At 44.2% G+C, this 22,004-nt stretch overlaps 1 protein-coding gene across 4 annotated transcripts in view; it reads left to right on the plus strand.

Annotated features, from left to right (window-relative positions):
- The window catches only part of PTPRE (protein tyrosine phosphatase receptor type E), a 92,366-nt gene that overhangs the window by 16,072 nt on the left and 54,290 nt on the right, over positions 1-22,004 (plus strand). The gene's annotated exons all lie outside the window — the stretch shown is intronic.

Genomic DNA, 22,004 nt, shown 5'->3' on the forward strand with positions numbered 1-22,004 from the left:
TCTTTTAACCCAGATATTCTCCTGGCCTGGCACAGCAAACACTGGTGCAGGGTGGCTGAGGGAATTCTCAGCTACAGAGGGAGGGGAGGGGATGGGAGAGGAAGGTTGGAAAACAGAAATCCTTTGATCTTGGTGGTTGTTTTTGTGCTGTTTGTATTCCTGCACGTGCTGCACACTGGTTTTTCCAGGGCTGGGAGCTGTGCCTGCTTTGTGTGACGGTGAAAGAACATTCCCCTAAGGCTGAGGGGTGTTTCAGGTGGCTATGGGGTGTTTTAGGTGCCTTTGGGATGCTTTAGAGGGTTATGGGATGGTATGGGATGTTTTAGGGGACTATGAGGTGTTTTAGATGGCTTTTAGGGTGTTTTAGATGACTGTGGGGTGTTTTAGGGGACTATGAAGTGTTTTAGATGACTTTTAGGATGTTTTAGATGACTATGGGGTATTTTAGATTGATTTGCTGTGGCATGTTCTGTGATGTTTATGGGGTGTTTTAGATGCCTCTTGGATGTCTCTGGGGTGCTTTATACGGCTTTGGGGTAGCTGTGGGGTGGTTTAGATCCTTATGAGGTGGCTGCTGGGTCTTGTAGATTGCTGTGAGGTGGTTTAGATGGTTATGGGCTGTCTGTGGGGTGTTTTAGATCATTATGGGGCGTTTTAGGTGGTTATGAGGTGTTTTAAATGGTTATGGGGTGGCTATTGGGTGTTTTAGAGGGCTGTGGGATCTTTCGGATGGCTGTGGGGTGGCTGTGGAGTGGCTTAGATGGTCATGAGCTGGTTTAGATGTTTATGGGATTGCCATTAGGTGCTTTAGATGGCTATGGGATGGTTTAGATGTTTATGGGATTGCCATGGGGTGCTGTAGATGGCTGTAGGGTGGTTTAGATGTTTATGGGATTGCCATGGGGTGCTGTAGATGGCTGTGGGGTGGTTCATAGGGCCACATCCCAAGTGGTGCCCCATGAAGACAGAAGCTCAGAACCAGAGCAGGAAGAATAAATTCCCGTTTTTCCTGGGTTAGTGCAAAGGGAGGGCGCAAGGGCTGGGGGGGAGCAGTGCCAGCAGTGCCCTTGGGCAGGTGGGGCATTGCCCAAACCCCAAATTCTGACAGGAATTTGCTGCTTTCCCTGGATGTCCCTTGGAGAGCAGGAGCTGGTCCTGTTGTGTCCCAGCTCTGACTGTCCCAGGGAGCTGCCCTGGCCCCAGGGTCCTCTCAGGGTGACAATGTCACCAACCCCTGATTTATTTCCAGACTTACCAAGTTATTTCCAAGATGTTCTGTGCCACAGATTGGTGCTGAGCTGAGTCACTGAGTTTTCCTCCCATTAATTTATTAAATAACCACTGAAAACTCTTCATTAACAAATACATCCTGACTATTTAAAGGGAAAAAAAAAAAAAAAAACCAAAACCCTTTCCTGTGTGCACATCTCCTGTTATACTCTCCAGAATTCCAATTGCTCTGATCCAGAGGTGCATCCAGAGCTCCTAAAGCAGAGCTCAGAATGTTTGCTGCAAACACCCATCCCTTGTTAAGCAGTATTTACATAAAACATGCTGACACCACTTTGGGGAGATTGAGTAGGATGCTTTCTCAGCTGTTGAAATTTGCACACGAGATGGAAGATGTTTTGATTAAAAGAAGGGTTAGCTGAATTTTTTTTTCCCATTTATTCCCATGTGTCAAAATCAAAGCAGAGTTTCTCCAGGCATTTTGCCCATTTTTTTCTCTTTTTTTCTGTTCCTCTTGTTCAGTTGTTTGGATTCTTTCCCCCAAGGTTGAGTTTTTTTGCTGGGCTTTTTTTTTTTCTTGTAGCAGAGGAATTCAGTTATTTAAGGAGATAAATACATATTAAAATGCCTTTCAGACAGAAATAAACACTATGACTGGGTTTAGCTTCCTGTTTATTTTTGGGAGCGTTTGTAAATTCATTCTGGAATTTATTGTATTGGCAACGGTGAGCTGGGGACAGGCAGGGGGAAAAAACCAGGGAGATTTTCCCAGTAACGTCCTCCTGCCTCAGGAACAGCAGTGAAAAATAGCACAGGAATAATTTCATTTTAGTTGTCCACATTCTCCTTCCTTGTGACTTCTCTAATCTGAAGCAGTGAAAAAGAGCACAGGAATAATTTCATTTTACTTGTCCACATTCTCCTTCCTTGTAACTTCTCTAATCTGAAGCCATTCCTGTGATAACATTTCCCTTCGTGGTTACTTAGTTGATTTTTTAAGCTGCATTTCCAAAGGCTCCTGTCAAGGAGGAGAACTCCAACTTTCCTAATCAGTGCTGAAACGACTTCTTCAAAGCCTAAAATGGAATTTGATCTCTTCTTTCCCCCTGCAGAGAGCACAAACGTTGCTTTTGTCATTCCTTTATTATTTGCTCTGCGAGGGTGCCAGCGCCCCTGGCCACTGAGAAACTGGAGCAAAAGCTGTTTTTAGCAACTGGAGCAGAATTTTCATAATAAACCTGATCTCGTGCCGTTCCCGAGCCTCCTTTGGGGGGAGTCAGGGAAGGAAAGTGGAATTAGGGAGGGTTGGAAGCGAGGGAAACTTCAAGGAGCCTCAGCCTCAAAACTCTCCACGGATTTGCTGCTGCAGCCTGGATTAGAGGACCCTTTAATATGCTTTTAATTAAAATGATTTTCATTTATTCTGTGCCTTCTTCAGAGGTCCCGAGGCGCCTCGCAAACTTGTGATGCTGTGTATAAAATACCAAATGCATATTCATGTGGTGCTGAGATTTCACCTGGAAGCTGAGGATGAAGGAGAGTTTTACCTTTTCTTTGGTTGTTTTAGAGCCTCAGATCCCAATTACAGAGCAGCTTTTCAAGCACTGCTGCTGTACATCTTCTCAATGAGTTGTAGTCCAAAGTGTAAACACTGCCCTGCCATAAATAGCTTATCTGGATGCAAGATTTAAATAGCCAGGGCTTTGTTTTTGCAACCTCATTCAGTTGGAAAGGAAAAAAAAAAAAGTCATGTAAATGCCTTTTTCTTTCTCTATTTTTCAAAAAAGGAAATGCACCTATTGCAGAAATTCCCAAAGGAAATGATGGATTAAAATGGAAAGTGTTGCATAGCTTGTAAATAGAGTTATGTTAATTATCTTTTAAATAGTTGATCTTAATGCAATGTAGATATTAAAAAAATGAAGATAACCCTTTCCTAAATAAGACTGTGCTACAATTTAATTGTGTACTCCACAATAACTTCTGAAGAGGAGAAGAAATAGGGCCTTTTTTTACTTTTTTTGAGTGACTTTTCTGGTGGTTTCTTTCTTTTTGGGTATTTGTTGAGGCATAAACCCTGGATCAGCACAGAAACAGGAGAAAATCCAAGGAATATTATGGAAAATGCAGTTTCAGGGGTGAATTTGACGCCCCAGCTGAGGTGGCAAAGGAACAACAGAGAGGGGGAGGCTGGCAGGAGCAGGGAATTTTTCCAGAGCCTTGAAAAGTCGCTACATTCTTGCTTGGGGAGAGGAACAAATCCTGGTAGAGGAGATTCTGAGATGTTCATGCTCTTTTGAGGCAGGGGTTGGTCTGTTCTCCCAAGGAACAAGGGACAGCACAAGAGGAAATGACCTCAGGTTGTGCCAGGAGAGGTTTAGGGCGGATATCTGGGAAAATTCCTTTATGGAAAGGAATCCCAGCCCTGGCAGTGGTGGAGTCCCCATCCCTGGAGGGATTTAAAGCTCTGTGGATGTGGCACTTGGGGACATGGGGCAGTGGTGGCCTTGGAGGCCATGGTTGGACTTGATGGTCTTGGAGGGTTTTTCCAACCTAAACAATTCCATGGCTCTGTGAGTTTGGACAGCTCTGATTTGGGGCTGGAACATTTTGTAAGGCCTCCCTCCAGTCTGCTGGAGGCAGAATTCCCCCATGTGCTTTCAGGCAGTTGTAGAAATTCTGGGACCATGCCATGAGTTTTTAACATCTCATATTCAAGAGGGAAAACCAGAACAAAATCCTTCAGCACATTATAAGGATGATTATTTCCTAAAAAAGTTGTGTCTTATAAAAATGGCTCTTCTGCTCTCAAAGAAGAAAACCTGAAACTTTTGCTTGCTTACAGAGTGTCTGAAATTCCCCTGCTGAAGTTTGGGGAAGCAAAAGCCCTTTTTGAGGATGTCACAGCAGAACTGTGGGCAGCAGATTTTCCCATAGTACTCCTTTTGTTCCCTAAATGAATGCAGCAGTGTTTGCTCCTGTGGAGGAGCTGCTCATGAGGAGGTCACAGAGGTTGCTCAGATCCTTGGAGGGGGGCACAGGGCTGTGCTCAGCATTTGCAGAGCATGAGATTTTGGGTTTTTTGGGATTTAACTTCGGAATTTTGTAATCTTTGCATGGGCAGGGACACCTTCCACCACCCCAGGTTGCTCCAAGCCCTGTCCAACCTGGCCTTGGACACTTCCAGGGATGGGGCAACACTTGGGTGTTTCAATTTGAGCCTTTGGGTTTGTTTTTGTTCCACCCTCGTTTCCCAAACCTCATGCTCATCTCTTGCTCTGCAGTCAAACCCATGAATTCTCAGTGTTCTTATCTGCTAAAACTGATCAATCAAGGTGATTAGCTGAAAGCTGGTGTTTGGAACAACTTCAGTGAGACACACAAGGCAAAGTGTCTCCTTCCTTCTTCTCCCTGCTGTGTCCTCTCCTGCAGCAGATTTCTGATGGTCGAATCTTTCTTCAGGTCTGGAGTGGATTCTCATTTTTTCTAATGAGAAGTTGCTTGCAGACTTTGACCTGAGAATCCATGTAGAAATATGTTAGGCTGTAGAAAAACTCTACATCCAAATTACAAGTGACACTTAAAAAGTAAAGCTGGGCAGGCCTTTAATTTCATTTTTTTTTTTCTTATTTTTAATGGACTCTTACATTGAGTAAAAATTAAAAAGATGGTTATAACCGTCTTCTGGAACCACTGTGTTCTGTTGCTCTGTAAATAATAATAAATGACTGCTTTGGGGCTGAGTTCAGGGTGATTCTTGTGGAATTTTAGGCTGTTGGGATGATGGAGTTGGCGGCAGCCATCCACACCCAGCTTTATTAAGAGCCAATTTCTGCCTTTGTGGTGAAAACCCACAACAGTTGAGTGTTTGAAATGACTTTTAAGCCATCTGTGTGGCATCTCTGTGTTCCATTGTTTCATCCAGCCCAGATGCTGGGAAATGACTGAAAGGAGTTGGAGCTCCAGCACAAATTGTTATTGTCCTGGAAATGAGGATTTTGTGACTTCTGCCTCTGGGGAGGTTGGGTGGAATGGAGGAGTGGATGAAAGGTTGGGTGTTCCTAGAGGAACATCAAACCCCCCAGTTGGCAGCTGAGTGGGACCCCAGATGCTGTGGGAGAGCCCTCTGCTCTTCATCCCTGTCGTGGTGCTACCACCCTGTGGTGTCAGAGTGAATTAGGATCTCCAGGAAAATGGGATTTCTGGAGTGTTGCTGCCCAGGGAAGGGTGTCAGCATCAGATGAGTGTTGTGGAAATCCCATAGATGAGTCACCTCCTGCTGTCCTGATGGGCAGCTTCAGGACAAGAGAAGTTCCTGTAAATTATCCAGGCTTGATAAAACCCTTCCAGGCTTCCCCAAACTGGTATTCCCTGGGTTTTAAAGGTGAGGGAGAGGTCCATGGAGAGGAGATTCCCAGGAGAACCCAGGAAAGGTTTGGCCAGCTCAGGTCTGGAGCAGCTTCACCTCTTGCAGCTCCTCTGTGGGTTTAGCCAAAGCTGGAGGTGCAGTGAGTGCCTCAGTGTTGTCATTTCAGTCGTGTGGGAAAGGAAGTTCCTTAAAGAGCACGGAGCAAAAGTCATTTTCATAATTACTGTTCTGAAAGACACTCACAAAATACTGATGAATTTGCTTGACAGTTCCTGGAAAAGCTCAACTGAAGCCCAGCTTTCCATGGATGATTGGCCTGAGTGGGATCCAGAGCTCATTGCCAAGCTCAGCTTTGCTGTGACCAGTTTTAAAATCACTTGGAAAGTTTCTTGCAGGGCATACAGCCCTTATGGTAGAAGCAATTTGTGTCAGGTGAAAAGGGGGTTTAAAAAAACCCTTTTGAGGCATAAATAAACTGGATCCAAGCATTTATTTATTTATTCATTTGATGTTTTGAGGAGAGGCTGTGGACTCTGGGATGTAATTGCACTCCTGTCAGGGAGCATCCTGGCTGAGCTGTTTGCATTTCTGCTGCAGTGACTTGTGGTGGCATTTGCAAGTTCATCTCCCTCAAGTGCTTGAGGCAAATGGTCAAAACATCAGCAATTGCAGTCTGCTGGAATAAGTGAGGCTTGTAAAGCTTTTTATATTCATCAAAAAACAATTTCTGTTGGGGTTTTTTCAAGATTCAGTACAAGGGCTGGATGTTGGTTAACAAAGTCCTGATTTTGTATTCTGTGTGCATCCAAAACATCCTAACAAACATCCTCAGGACATCAAAACCCTGGAAAACATGCAGAGCCTGACCTCTGAACACAATGTTTTCTTCCTGTTTACGTTGGCCCAGGCCCTTAAAAAATGATTTATTTTGTTATGCAGATGATTACCAAATAAGCTCACGTCTGTGGAAGCTTGTGTGAGGTAGATATTGAAACTTGGCATGATTCTGCAGGTTCCTGACCTTCCAGGAGCTCATTGAGGGCTTTGGAGTGATAACATCAAAGACTATTCTAGAGGTAATAACCCTCTAGAGGTAATAAACTAAAAAAAACCCCTTAAGTTCTATTTCTTTACGTTGTCAGTGGGAAAGAAAACATGGGGGAGGAGAAGTGTTCTAAAGGTTTTGTTCTAATTCTTATTACTTTTTTCTTTAGTTACCGATAATATATTTTTCTTTATTCCCTTTTTAAAGTTTTGAACCTGTTTTGCCTTTCTGCTCATCCTACCTCCCAGCAGGAAGTGAGGACACTGGTGATGAGCCAACACCTGACCCACCACACTCCTCAGTGCATTAACCGAGACATCTCCAAATGAGCCAAATTTCAAAGTAGCAAACCAAAACCACGACGTGAAATCAGTATTTCTACCCGGTTTCAGACTGAAACCATCACATATCACCTCATCACTGCCAACAAGGGTGCTCCAGACCAAATGTGTGCTGCAGCAGGGAGCAAACTCTGCAGGCAGACTGTCCTCTGAGTGCAGACAAAGCTGCCAGGGAATCTTTGCTCAGCATTTTGGGGCAGAGCAGAGTAGCACCTCTGGCTGAGGGACCAAGTGCTGGCTCAGCACGGTGCCAGATGGCTCTGGCTGGCAGCAGCTGCTATAGATATTGTAGATATTCTGCCCCTAACAAAAGAGAGGAATGATGAGGAGGACTCTGTCTTATCAGAAGGCTAATTAATTAATTAATTATACTATATTATTCTATATTATATTACACTATATTATATTACATCCAAACTGAATCTGCCAAGCACTCAACTGCACAGCATTTGTGACTGTCAGCCCACAGTCCCAACACACACACCTGCATTCAACTGGTCAGTGAATCAAAACACACCAGAATCCAATTAGCAATTCCCTTCAGGTAAACAATCTTCCACCATGCATTCCACTTGTGGACAACACAGGAGCAGTAAATGAGATAAGGATTGTTTTTCTTTTCTCTGAGGTTCAGAGAATGTGAAACTCAGAAATATTCTTGGGAAGAATTGTGCCTTGCTTTTCTCTGTGAAGAGAAATGTGGTGACAGTTGCTGTGCTGCAGGGCAGGGATGCTCTGCACAGGGACATGCAAATCCTGGGGCTGGCCAGAGCCAAATTCAAGGTGAGGATGTGAAGAACAACCTGGAGGTGATAACCCTGCAGGAGGGGGGACTGAGCTGGTGTGGAAAGTCATGGAGGGCACCACACTGAGCTCTAGCCCAAAGTGCAGAACAAAAAACTGCTCCTCTTGCCAGCCCCTGAAGGATGGCATTTCTTTCATTTCTGTCTCCCAGGAGCCAGCACAGCTCCTTGTGGAGCAGCCCTGGGAAAAGGACTGAGTGCTGGGGCAGAAGGATTACAGGGTAGGAAATGGGATTTATCTGCTCTCAGCTCCCACCTGTTCCCATGGTTAAAATACAAAGAAATCAAGAACTTCCATTGTATATTTTCTAAAAAAGATGGTTTGGATGTGTTCTCCATCACAGCATTTTTTACAGTGGTTATAGTTTGGGAAATAAGGAGAAAACCCCCCAGTGTCTTGCTGTTCCACATAAATTAATATTTTCTTGTCATTACTCCTGAAGCAGAAGCTTTCTTTTACTGCTGAAGAATCCACTTGCACATTGTTTATAAAAACACTCCCTGCAGGTCCATCTTGTGCTGGCTCAAAGTCACTTTAAAAAGAGCTTTGCCTTATCTCAGTAGCACATCTTGGGAAGTCATTTAGTGAGCAAATTGCCAGTTAATTGCCTTGATCTGCTGGTGAGCAAGATGCTCAAAATGAGCTGTTCCTAATCATGATATCAAAATATCACTTCTGTTCCATTAATGAGCGTGCTGTGAAATAGGATATGTTTTTTAAGGAAGCTGCTTAAGCTGATCTCGTTTGCTTTTTATTTTTAGTTAATGCTTTTAGTTGGTTTCCTGAGAGAATCAGAGCTCTGGGTGTGTGAGGAGGAAAGCAACATTTCAAGGATCAGTGGATGGCAGCACCAAAGAATTTTCCATAAAATAAAATTTGAGATATCTCTCAGGATTTTAAGTTGGTTGGAAAGGTTCTGTTCAGACATAGTGGGGTTAATTTAATAGGATATTTATGATTTAATTTCATCTCTACAAAAGCACTTTATAGTTTGGACTTGACCTGTGGACAGAAGGTCCCTTGGGAGCCAGCATGGCTCCATTTTGTGTGGGTTTGGGTTCTGTTCTGATTTTTTAAGTGCTTTTTTTGCAGAGTAGGATTGACTTGTTGACCTAAGTTAAGTGACCATGAATTTTGGTGATGATTAGACTTGGCTCTCTGCTCTCCAGAAATACATACTTTAAATCCCCAGAAATACATACTTAAAAAAAAATAAAAATATATATATACATATATGCACACACACATATATATGCACACATATACATATATATACACATGTACATATATATAAATATAATATGTCTATAAAAATCTATACATAAATGCACGCACATATATAAAAATATAGAAATCTATACATATATTTGTACATATATATAAATATAAAAATATATAAATCTATATATAAAACTTACAATATACATATTATAAAACATAAAATATACAATATAAAATATATATAAAAATCTATACATATGTACATGTGTACATATATACAATATAAAATATATATATAAATCTATACATATATGCACACATATATACTTATATATACATGTACATATATATAAATATAAAATATGTCTATAACTCTAGCTATACATATACATATATATATATATCTTTATGCAGCTTAGTTCTGTGATATGGCCAGAAAGTTAAGCCAGTTAAATAAGTGCAAAACCAGCCAGAAATGAGTTGCAATCTCATTGTTTTGTCCAGTTTATTTTTCAGCAATATGAGTGTGATTCTTTTGTGGCCTTTCAGGAAAGGAACGTGTCACAACTGGAATATTTAGGAATGCCAGACTTGATAAGGTTGGAAAAGAGCTGTAAGTTCATCCAGTCCAACCATTCCTGCAGCATTGTCCCATGTCCCCAAGTGCCACATTTATATTTATATTTATATTTATATTTATATTTATATTTATATTTATATTTATATTTATATTTATATTTATATTTATATTTATATTTATATGAAAATACCACAAGTCGATTTTCTCTGATATTTCTTGGGATACACATATGTGGCCAGGTTCTCTGGTGAATAACAGAGGGGATTTCACTTTGTTGCAGCTTCAGCCAGTCATTGATCAGCCTGAATATTTATATTTGTATCTATATTTAATAATTATATTTATATTTTATTTCTTTATATTCAAATCTTTAAAATATTTATATAAAATACCATAAGTAGATTTTCTCTGATATTTCCTAGGATACAAATGCTTGGCCAGGTCCTCTGGTGAATAACAGAGGGGATTTCACTTTGTTGCAGCTTCAGCCAATCATTGATCAGCCTGAACATTTATTTTCCAGTCACAGGAGGAAGAATTTGGTGTTCCAGCATGGCCAGAGCCTGTCAGGTTGTTCCACTGAATCCATGGGGTGAGCTTCTATCACATGTTAAAGCCACAAGCAAAATATTCAGCGTTCAGGTTTTCCATCCTCACTGTGGGGCTGCACTATCTGAATTTCTTCTATAAAAAGCTCTCCCCTTTTTCTGGGGCCAGTCTGTCCTCAAAGACCAGTCTGACAGGCAGCAGAGTTCAGCTGATCTGAAAAAATGGGTCCTGTGGGGCAGCAGCTCTTGGGCATCTCTGCATCAGTTGGACAGGAGGTAAATAAAGGAAAGAAAAATAATGTTTGAATCTTGCTGAAATGTAGCTCATCTAGTTAAGTTGAAGGATTGGAAATTATTCAAAATTACCTTGATAAGATGTCTGTTGATTGATTTGGAATAAGCACTCTGAATATTAAATGAAAATTAAAAATATTAGGGGAGAGGTGTAGAACAGCAAAATATGAATAATTTGGGGGACATATAACTTGGAAGATCTCCTTCCTAAGTTTCCTGGGCCTGTATTTTTTTACTCTAAAATGTACCTGTGTGTGACTTGTTTCTGTGAATCTGGGACTGTGCTTTGGGCTTAAAAGCATGGGGATGTATTTGTGCTTTGGAGCTTGTGGTGCAGGCATACCAGGGGAAAAACCCCCAAAATTCCTGGAGCAGGGAACACAAAGAGCTGAAATAGGGTTTCAAGTGTCTTTCAAGAACCACAGAAAGAGACTTGCTTTGAAAGTTTCCATGTTTTAGAGAAATTAATTTGTTAGGGTGTGGGAAGGATTAGTCAAAACATGGGATGGAAATGTAAAACAAACAGAAGCAGTGAAAATATTGGGAGGTTTGTGTTTATAAATGATCCTGCTGGAGATTCTGGTGATGCCATTTCAATCCTCTTTCATCTGGAAGGGTTATTCAGAAGAAAGTCATGTTGGCTGCTTTCGTTTCATATCTTTGGAGGTTTAAAGTGTCACACAAGGAGTTTCAGAGCCTTTCTATGTGGTTTTGGTTGGAAGGGACCTTAGAGCTCACCCAGTTCCATCTCCAGCCATGGGCAGGGACATTTCCACAGCCCCAGGTTGCTCCAGCCTGGCTGAGGACACTTGCAGGGATGGGGCAGTTTCTCTGTGCCAGGGCCTGCAAACCCTCCCAGGGCAGGGTTTCTTTGCATGGATCTGTAGACAAAATGATTATTGAATTTCATCATTTGATCATTCAAACCTCTTCTTTTAAAAATTGCTAGATGGCAGTGGTGGAGTGTCCATCCCGGGAGGGATTTAATGATGTGTGGAGGTGGCACTTGGGGACACGGGGCACTGGTGGCCTTGGCAGTGCTGGGGTTGGACCTGATGATCTTGGAGGGCTTTTCCAACCTAAGCAATGCTCAGAAATGGAATTTTGGGATGTTCCACACTGACCTGGAGGCTCAGGGGGCCCTTGTGGCTCTGCACAGCCGGGGGGGTCGGGCTCTGCTCCAGGGCACAGGGACAGGAGCAGAGGGAACGGCCTCAGGCTGGGCTCAGGGTGAATATTTGGGAACAATTTCCTCCTGGAAAGGTTTGTCCAGGCCTGGCACAGCTGCCCAGGGCAGTGCTGGTGTCCCTATCCCTGGAGGGATTCAAAATCCATGTGGATGTGGCACTTGGGGACATGGGGCAGAGGTGAGGTTGGGTTTGATGATCTCAGGGGGCTTTTCCAGCCTTGATGATTCCATGATTCCATGAACTAAATGCTCTCAGTTTTTGCAGCAGCAGTCCCTGTGGCTCTGCCCAGCATTCCCATTGCAGGGCAGGGTAATTCCCTTCCCCAGGGCATGGAGAAGATCCCTGGCCACACTTGCAGTGGGAAGTGCCTGGGTGCTGTGTGTGACCTCAGGTTGTGGCACAGTGGCATGAGCAGCTCCCCAGGGACACCTGAGTGTCCCCAGAATCCCTTGTCAGGGGACAGAGCCATTCCCTGAGTCCCTGTGGTGCCTTTGCTGCTCCTGCTGTGCTGTGACATGTTCTTTCCACCTGGCACCCCCTTGTCCCCCTACTGGTCTTGTGTCCTCCATGTGTGATGTGAAATGAGTGCCCCAAATGCCACATCGGGGTCTGAGTGGCCACCAGCCCTGTCTGGGCACAGCCCTGGGTGTTTGTGTCTCCTCTGTGGCACTGGGGCCACCAGCAGGTCCCAGAGAGCACAGCCAGGTGGCCCAGGCAGAGCCTGCCAGCTCTCTGGGATCAGAGTAAACTCTGGGTGAGATAAAAGGCTCGTTTCTAATTAAAAACAAAAAGCAAAAATGCACTCTGAGAAAACAGCTGGTTTTATATATCAAATATTACTGGTTTTACACCAGGAGGAGCTTTCCAAGGGCAGGATTTCAGTGGATGCTGCTGGTGCTTGGCCCAGGCTGTGGGCTCTGCCCTGGCTCAGCTGCTGGTTTATTTAGGAAAATCAAACCTGCATATTTGGGACTCCATGTCCTGCACAAATGCTGCATTTCTATTTTATTTTTAAGCTACTTCTTATTTCCAAAATATAAATATAATTCTCTTTGATCTTAGGTCCAGGATGCAGCTCAGTCCAAAGAATTATTCCCATGGTAACAAGCCACACTTCACCAAGGGGTATTTTCCCCCAGAAATATTTTTTGGATGGAATTTCAGTAGCTGTGACTGTGATGGTCAAATCCACAGCTTTGTTATGAGTTTCTCCCCAAGGAGGTTCCAAGTGGGACCATGCTTTGTGTTTTATGTGCCTTTGAGGCAGCTGTCAAGGGAAAACACTCTCCTTTATTTATGCCCATCCTCAAAAAAACCCCATCCCTTTCTGCAAAAATCAACTTGCAAAGTAAGGAGGAGAAATCAATAATTATAGAAATCCCTTACAAGTCCAAAATTAGGTTTTTGTGAGCTGTAAATACCCCAAGCAGCACTCAAAACTCACTTGTGCTAAATATTTCCCAAGAGGATTTTTCTGTGTTATTACTGTGATTGTTTTGCTGGTATTCACATAGAGTTTTCTTCTGTCCCTTAGTAAATATGTTCAAAAGGAGGAATTCTTTTTAATGCCACGTCTTGAAAAGAGTTTTTAAGGGTTTGAATGGGAGCTGGCTGTGGATGCTCAGTGCTTTGCCAGGGCTTGAAGTTCCACGTTCATTCCAGTGCACAATGCCATCAGGAATCCCAGTGATGATTTTGAAACACGTTAAATAGCAAAATATCAGTTTATTCTGCAGGAAACAGGACAGCAAATGCATACTGATGCTGACACCAGCTGTCATTGGAAAGCAAATATTCTGGGGGTTTGTTTATTCCCAGGCAGCAGCAGCAGTGATGACAGCAGCCGATAGGAAAATCAATAGCTGGATTTTCCATCAGCCACTGCCTCTTGCCAAACGGAGTGATACTGCCTCAAATTAGCATCTGTTTGCACACTTCTCTGCTAATTAGTGCTGTCAGCATCTGAACAAAAGGGAAAGTTGATGGTGAGGGTGGGCAGGCCCTGGCACAGGGTGCCCAGAGCAGCTGTGGCTGCCCCTGCATCCCTGGCAGTGCCCAAGGCCAGGCTGGACACTGGGGCTGGGAGCACCTGGGACAGTGGGAGGTGTCCCTGCCATGGATCAGGTGGCACTGGGTGGGCTTTAAGGTCCTTTCCATCCCAAACATTCCAGGATTCTGTGCCTGTGTGTTAGGAGCAGGTGGGATAAAGAGCAAATCCAGCAGGGAGCTCTGGTGGTGGCAGGGCTGGGGCCCATCCCTGTGTCCTCCCCCAGGATGCTGCTCCCATGGGTGATCCTCAGCATCATCCTCACTGGTGGCTTGGGCTTGAAATCTCATCACTTGATTTATTTCTCATCTTATTTTCCCTGGCACCATCAATCCAGTTCCTCTTCCTCCCCTCTGAATGATGCCTTTATTTCATTGCTTTAACTGTAATGCTTGAAGTGATCTGATGAAGCACTACATTGCCATTGTTTAAAGTCCAGTCCCCACCAAGGGGACTTCTTGTCTCCTTCAAGGAGAGAAGTAGAGAAGGACCCACAAGGACTTTGTTCAGCACAAGCAGTGGCAAAGTGCAGCCTTCTGACCCCACCTGCTAATCCTGCTCTGGGCAATTCTTGCACAGGCTGGAATTTCTCTTCCAGTTTGAGTTGAAAACTGCTTTTTAACCTCTGATACAATGTGGTAGTCAGACCTGGAAAGGTCCTAGAGAATACCAGAGGTGCCTGGACATTTCCTTCAATGAATCTTTCCTTAAATGCACACAATTAGGGCTGTATCCCAAAGCCTGCTGGCATCCATCTGCTCCCATCCCGTGCAAGATTTCCTTCTCCCTTCCTCCCTGTGTTGGAAGTGCATTTTTCTCTTTCCTTTCAGCCATTTAATCCCTCCAAACCCTATTTGAAGCAAACGAGGCAGTGATTTACTGCCCGAGGGGTCAGGCAGAAAGAGAGCCCGTGCAAAGGCAAGGAGGAATTGCCATTATTTGTGCAAAAGCAGCGTCTCTTGAAGTTAATTGAGGTGTAGATGAACTCGGCTGCACTCATTAGTGTCAGTGAAACTGAATATGCAATTTGCTAATTGCAGTGAGGGCACACAACTCTCAGATCCAGACTACTTGGGGTATTTTTAGCTGTTCCTTTAGTCATCAGCTTCCACTTTTGTCTGTTCCAGGCACCGGTGGGAAAACACAGCAGCCCTTTTCTCCAGCAGGGTCACGCTGTTCTGAGGAGGTTTTTCTTCACTTCTTAGTTTTTTTCCACATAAATGGAGAAGGCAGTTTTTGAGCTCTTGCAGCTATTCTGGTGAATGCTTCTTCCCATCCCAAAACTGAGATGTTTCCCTCTCTAAGTGTCAGTTTTTTGAGGATTACTGCCTCAAAGGTGGCAAGGTTTGAGTTGAAATGAGAAACCATCACTCATGATAAGCAGCTGAAAATTCTCCTTGATGAATTCTCTTCTGTCTGAACTGCAGAATGGGCAGACTTGGATGGTCTGTAAGGTCCCTCTCTGCCCAAACCATTGAAGCTTTTCCTTGGCTCTCATCCACAAATTGTTCTGGTTTAAGGAATTTTGCTGGTTTTGTCCAGGTAAAACTTTTCAGAATGTACTGCTTGGGAGGCCCAGACTGATAGAACAGAAATGAGGGCAGCAAATACCAGCCCCAGCTGAGCCCAGGCTGGAGTGGAGCAGGAAAATAAAGAAAAGCCACTCCTGCTTGTTTGCCAGGTGGAGCTGCAGCAATAATTGAGTGTATTCAGCTGTAGGCCTGCAAGGTTTGCAGCTGATGGGTGAATTTGGGATGAAAAGGGGAGTCCCATGCACAGGAATGGCCCAGGTGTGGTGGAATGGTACAAACAAGGTCTGCAGGGAGCAGAACCTTTCATTTTTATCTGCTCTCTCTCTGTGGGGTCAGGGAAAAACCTTGGCATTGTAAATCAGGGAATATCGACCTTCCAGGTGGTTTATTGATGATGATAACCTTGTACAGCATTTGTCTCCTTCAGGAAAGCAGCTGTGATATCCATGTGATGCTCATTGATGTAGGCACTTACTCAAACCCAGTCTGTGCCCAATTGATGTAAAAAATGAGAATATTTATTCATTATTTATTATTATTTAGCAATATGATGTTATTAAATGTTATTCAATATAATAATTCTGGTGATATAATTTAAAAATATTTATTTAACATATGTAGTTATTTAATATTTATTGCTACAAAGTACCCAGGCTTCACTGGCTGCTGCAGCAGCACTTGAGCATATGTTTGCTGTCAGCTTGGCTTGCAGAGGAAAACCTTCATGTTCCAAACCAACCTACTCCTGTGGGCTCTGTATATTCAGGAGGGGCTATAGCAGCCCTCGGAGCTTTGTCTGCAGGCACAATTCCTGTTTCACTGCTGCTCCTTCAGCTCCTTCAGGATTTTTCCCATACCATTTGTTACACCCTGTGATTATCTGCTTATACAGTAAATTTCTAATTTATGATTGGATTATTTGGATTAGTGCTGTGCTACCTGATGTTTAATGATGTCTCTGAGGTACAGGAGTCGGGAGCAAAGGGGGGGTTGTGCCCAAGCCCAGCCAGGCGTCTGCTCATCGCGCTGACAGTGCTGATGTGCAGGATAACCTAAAAACACACTTTGAACCAGCTTCAGCTGAATTGACGTGACCTCTTTTCTTCTCCCTGTGATCAGTACAAGGCAAGGAGGCAGCTTTATTTGGAGATTGCTGTTTTCAGGCTGCTTGGCCCCCTCAGAGTTGTGTTTGGAGGGCACCGTGGTGATGAACAGGCCTCTGTCGTGCTGGGGCAGGGGGATGCTGCAAACACTTCATTGGGGATTTATAATTGGCTTTCAGATGGAATCATTAAGTGGGGAAAGACCACAGAAAGACAAGAAGTCCACCTAAATACCTCCAAAACCACCAAGTCCAGCTTTCAGCTGAATCCCACCATGCCAACTCAACCATCAAAGTGCCACCTCCAATGGTTCCTTGGACACCTCCAGAGATGGGGACTCAAAACCTGCCTGGGCAGCTCCTTCCAGGGTTCAGCATTTTCCATGGAGAAATCCAGGGTTCAGCAACCCTTCCCATGGGGAAATTCCTGCTGTGCCCACCCTGAGCTGCCCTGGCCCAGCCTGAGGCCGTTCCCTCTGCTCCTGTCCCTGTGCCCTGGAGCAGAGCCCGACCCCCCCGGCTGTGCCCTCCTGGCAGGAGCTGTGCAGAGCCACAAGGGCCCCTGAGCCTCCTTTGCTCCAGGCTCAGCCCCTGCCCAGCTCCCTCAGGGATTCTGCAGCCCCTGCCCAGCTCCTCAGGGATTCTGCAGCCCCTGCCCAGCTCCCTCAGGGATTCTGCAGCCCCTGCCCGGCTCCTCAGGGATTCTGCAGCCCCTGCCCAGCTCCCTCAGGGATTCTGCAGCCCCTTCCCGGCTCCCTCAGGGATTCTGCAGCCCCTTCCCGGCTCCCTCAGGGATTCTGCAGCCCCTGCCCAGCTCCTCAGGGATTCTGCAGCCCCTGCCCGGCTCCTCAGGGATTCTGCAGCCCCTGCCCAGCTCCCTCAGGGATTCTGCAGCCCCTGCCCAGCTCCTCAGGGATTCTGCAGCCCCTGCCCAGCTCCCTCAGGGATTCTGCAGCCCCTTCCTGATGCCTTTGTGAAGGCTGACCTAGAACAGAGATCAGACAAAGTTAAAGAATAAAGTAGGGATTTATTGAAAGGCTTCCATGGGTCCACCTTGGGCACCACAACCCAAAATGGCCCCAAAATGCACGGCCGGGCACGGGCTCTGTCCCTGGGATCAGTTCTGCTCCATTTGCATCTTGCAGTTCATTGTCCCATCCCAGCTTTAGCCCCTGCAGTCCCACCCTGCTTGTTTTTCTCTCTCCAGCCCACGGGGTTTGTGCTGTGGGGCTGAGATTTGGATCATTTGTCCTTGGTGCCCAGCTGGAGCAGGAATTGTTTTGTCTCCCTGCTCTGTGCACAGAGCTCAGCATCCCCTGATGTGAGCCCAGACCCACCCACTAAAGCAGCACAGAATGGGAAAAATAGAAAAGCCAAACCTGAGGCATCATTCCCATCTCTGTTTCCTTCCCTGGATGTGCTCCTCAAGGTTCTTTTTTTTGTGACCCAAAGCTGCCCCCAGGACTGGAGGTGTCTCTGCAGTGTCCTGGGCCTCAGGACTTCCCTGGGGTCCTGATTTCTCATTTTTATGAAAGAAAGAGAACAAAACCAAACCCATGGCTTGTTGGGGAATTTTTGGCTTGTTGGGGAATTTTTGGCTTGTTGGGGACTTATAGATTTGTTTGTGGGGCTTTTTTTTTGAGTTTCAACTTCTTAAGCATGCCTTGGCATGCAGTTATTCTAAGTTTGGCACCAGGAAGAGTTGAAGTTAATGCTTAGTCTGCCCTTCCTTCGTTTAAGAATGGATTTTTTTATTGAATTATATTTTTATTTTAGTCTGGTTGCAGCTCTGGCACATCTGTGTTCCAGACTTTCTCAGCAACACAACCAAAGGGCAGTGGGTGTTTCTCTAATGGTCAGGTGAAGGTGCTTGCAAACTTAGAGAAATAATTGGGATTAAGCCAAAAAATACAGAAGAAATGCTGCATTAATTGCATTTATAAAGCCACTAATTGCAAGATTAAAAAAAGTCTGTTGCAGTCCTCAGTTTTGTGTACAGCCCCCATGAAAGGTGTGTATGAGGGGGGTATAAAATCACAACACTTTGAGTCTTTCTGGGAAGTTGAAACTTTTTGGGATGTATTTTACAACACTGGAGGAGTATCCATGCATCCCATCATTTCCTCCATGTGATATCCCTGCTTATTTAATACTGGGCTCCTTGGCCAGTCCTCATGGTACCACTTCTGTCTATTTTCTTTATCCAGAAATCTCTGAAATTGGTTTTGGTCTTCCTTTGCTCAGGAAGTTTTTAAACTATCGAAGGGAACTCGAACCCATGTAAATAAAAGTGGGGAATTTGATAATTGCAAAAGCTGCGTGCTGTGACTCACAGCTTATTTTGCATAGAATTACCATTTCTTTTCCTCCAGAGCTGAGAAACTGAACTGTGTAAGGAAATACCATCTGATGCTGCATATGGCATTTTAATAACACCTATTTCACATGGCTTCTGCTTAGCCAAGCCCAGCAGTGAGAAATGGAGAGTTGGGGAGATGTATTTGAATTTCTAATGGAAAGTCAAGGTTGCTTGGTAAGCTAGATCATTATTTTGATTTATCTGATTTATTTTTATGTAGTTTTATTCATTTTAAGAGAGGTGAGTCCTGTGCAAGTGGGGAACTGTTCCTTGTGGTTATTCAAACCCACACCCAAACCTTTTTAGGTATTAAAGGCCCTTAAAGCTCCAGTAAAACTTTCCAAAGTATCAAAGCACCAGAATTGAGATCTAAGAGGATTGTCCAAAGCCAGGTTGGACACTGGGGCTTGGAGCACCCTGGGATGGTGGAATCATCCTTGCCCATGGCAGGATGAGCTCTCAGATCCCACCCAACCCAACCCATTCCATGATTTTTACCCTTCCACAATTGCATTTGTACTTTATTTGAGCACTTGATATGGTGTTTCCCACCTGTGCTGTTTAGAAGTAACTATGAACTAGTTATAAATGGTAGGTATTGTGAATTTATCTGTGGGAAAAGTACTTTTCTCACAGACGCTTTGGACTTTGAGGGAACTTGCTGAAATATTTTTAGCCCTCTGCATGATTTGGGAAGTTCTGCTTTTGCTGTAGTGTCTAAAAAGAGTTTCCAAGATTTACTGTGAGTTCTGGAGGATAAGGAACAATCATGATTCAGGAAAACATATGAATTTTTACTTGAGTGTAACCTTAGCATTGGGCTCTTTTCAAAAACTATATTTAAATTATATATATTTCATTAAACCTGCCTTTCATAAGGTGAAGAAGTTGGAATTGGCAACAAAGCCCTGACCTCTACCATGATTAACTTTTGAAACCTGTGGTGGTTTTCCTCTATTTGTTTATCCATGGCAATAACCTCACAGAGGGATCAATCAGTTCTCTGTGCCTTTCCTTCCTGACAAAGTGGAGAATTTGGTGGGGTTTTTTTTCATGAATCTGCAGATAAAATAACTATTGAAATTCATCATTTGAATAATCAAAATAATTTCATAATTTTGATCATTCAAACCTCTTGTTTTAAAAATTGCTAGATGGCAGTGGTGGAGTTTCCATCCCGGGAGGGATTTAATGATGTGTGGAGGTGGCACTTGGGGACACGGGGCACTGGTGGCCTTGGCAGTGCTGGGGTTGAACCTGGTGATCTTGGAGGGCTTTTCCAACCTAAGCAATGCTCAGAAATGGAATTTTGGGATGTTCCACACTGACCTGGATCAGGGGGGCCCTTGTGGCTCTGCACAGCCAGGGGGGTCGGGCTCTGCTCCAGGGCACAGGGACAGGAGCAGAGGGAACGGCCCCAGGCTGGGCTCAGGGTGGATATTTGGGAACAATTTCCTCCTGGAAAGGTTTGTCCAGGCCTGGCACAGCTGCCCAGGGCAGTGCTGGTGTCCCCATCCCTGGAGGGATTCAAAATCCACGTGGATGTGGCACTTGGGGACACGGGGCAGAGGGGAGGTTGGGTTTGGTGATCTCAGGGGGCTTTTCCAGCCTTGATGATTCCATGATTCCATGAACTAAATGCTCTCTGTTTTTGCAGCAGCAGTCCCTGTGGCTCTGCCCAGCATTCCCATTGCAGGGCAGGGTAATTCCCTTCCCCAGGGCATGGAGAAGGTCCCTGGCCACACTTGCAGTGGGAAGTGCCTGGGTGCTGTGTGTGACCTCAGGTTGTGGCACAGTGGCATGAGCAGCTCCCCAGGAACACTTTCCAGTATGAAAGTGTTTGAAATGACATTTTTCCCCAAGTTAACTTCAAACCAGAACATTTCCAGCTGATCCTGAGCATTTCTGGGAATTCTATGGGAGTTTGCAGTGGAGTCCCCAGAATCTGGGATTATCACATTAGTGATGCCCCTATAAAATACGTGTCTGAATCAGCCCCAAAGAAGGCTTAAAGATCATTTTAATGCTTTTTGGCTTCAGTTTCTGAGGGCTTTGCTGGTATTGCATGGAGAATTCCAATAAATATGTATTGGCTGTACTAGATGCATTAAACACAGGCATGGGAAGGGATTGTAATCCTTGGGTTTACAAGAAAGGAAAAGTATTACAGGCTTAGCTCTTCCATTGCCAGGGGCTCCAGGCTTTCCTTAAAGTTGATGTAAATGTTGAATGTAGGAAATCCCTATTATTTTTTTGCTATTTTTGAGGGATTTCAGCAGATCCATTCAAAAATTCTGCCCGGCTGCAGAATTTTATATTTATATATTTTATATTTTATTTTCTGTTTTATAGATTTCTCTGAAGTTACTCACAATTAAAATAATATAATGAAGCAATTTCAATGTGGTTGCAATGAAATAATTTGTGTACAGGATATTTACCCTGTGTGGGCTGCAGAGCTGCTCTGTAATGCAAATGGATATGAAATATTGGTTTTTCCTGATCCAAATGATCACATGGTTAACATCAAATCAGAACATTTCCAGCTGATCCTGAGCATTCCTGGGAATTCTCTGAGAGTTTGCAGTGGAGTCCCCAGAACTGATATCCTGGGATTATCACATTATGACAGGATGCTCCAGGTTCATTTTCCTTGGAAAGCAACAGATTCCCTGAATCAAAGGTTTTGTCCTCATTTCACATGAAATCTCTTCCCCATCTTTCATTGGTGCCTTGCTTCTCTTGTCTATATTCTGCTTTATTACCAAATAAAAATTGCCTTACTTTCAGCTAAACAATATACTTCATGTTGATTAAAAGGAATTAAAGATTATAGCAGTAGAAAGACAAGAAAAAATCCTGGAAATGTCTCAGAAATGAGTGTTGAGACATCATGACAGTGTGCTTTGACAGTTATTTACATAGAAAATTTGCTGTTTTCTAAGTAGTTTTCATTTTGAGGAAGAAATGAGCCGTAAAGTTCTACTTTCAGATCCATTTGTGTGTTTTAGGAACGACACATGAATGTTCTCCTTTTCCAGGGGTTGTTTTGATATCTTTTCAAGGTTTTGTTTTGATGTTGGGTCAAAACATTGGTGCTCTGGATGGAATCGTGGAATCCCAAACTGGTTTGGGTTGGAAGGGACCTTAAACCCCTCAAACCCCATCCCATTCCACCCCTGCCATGGCAGGGACACCTTCACTGTCCCAGGGTGCTCCAGCCTGGCCTTGGGCACTTCCAGAGTTCCAGGGGCAGCCCCAGCTGCTCTGGGCACCCTGTGCCAGGGCCTGCCCACCCTCTCAGGAAAGAATTTTTTGGGATTAATTTTGTGGCTTTGAAGC

Source organism: Agelaius tricolor, unplaced genomic scaffold, assembly GCF_023055355.1.
Source record: "Agelaius tricolor isolate 1412-34295 unplaced genomic scaffold, bAgeTri1.0.p SCAF_22, whole genome shotgun sequence".
NCBI classification, from domain to species: Eukaryota; Metazoa; Chordata; class Aves; order Passeriformes; family Icteridae; genus Agelaius; species Agelaius tricolor.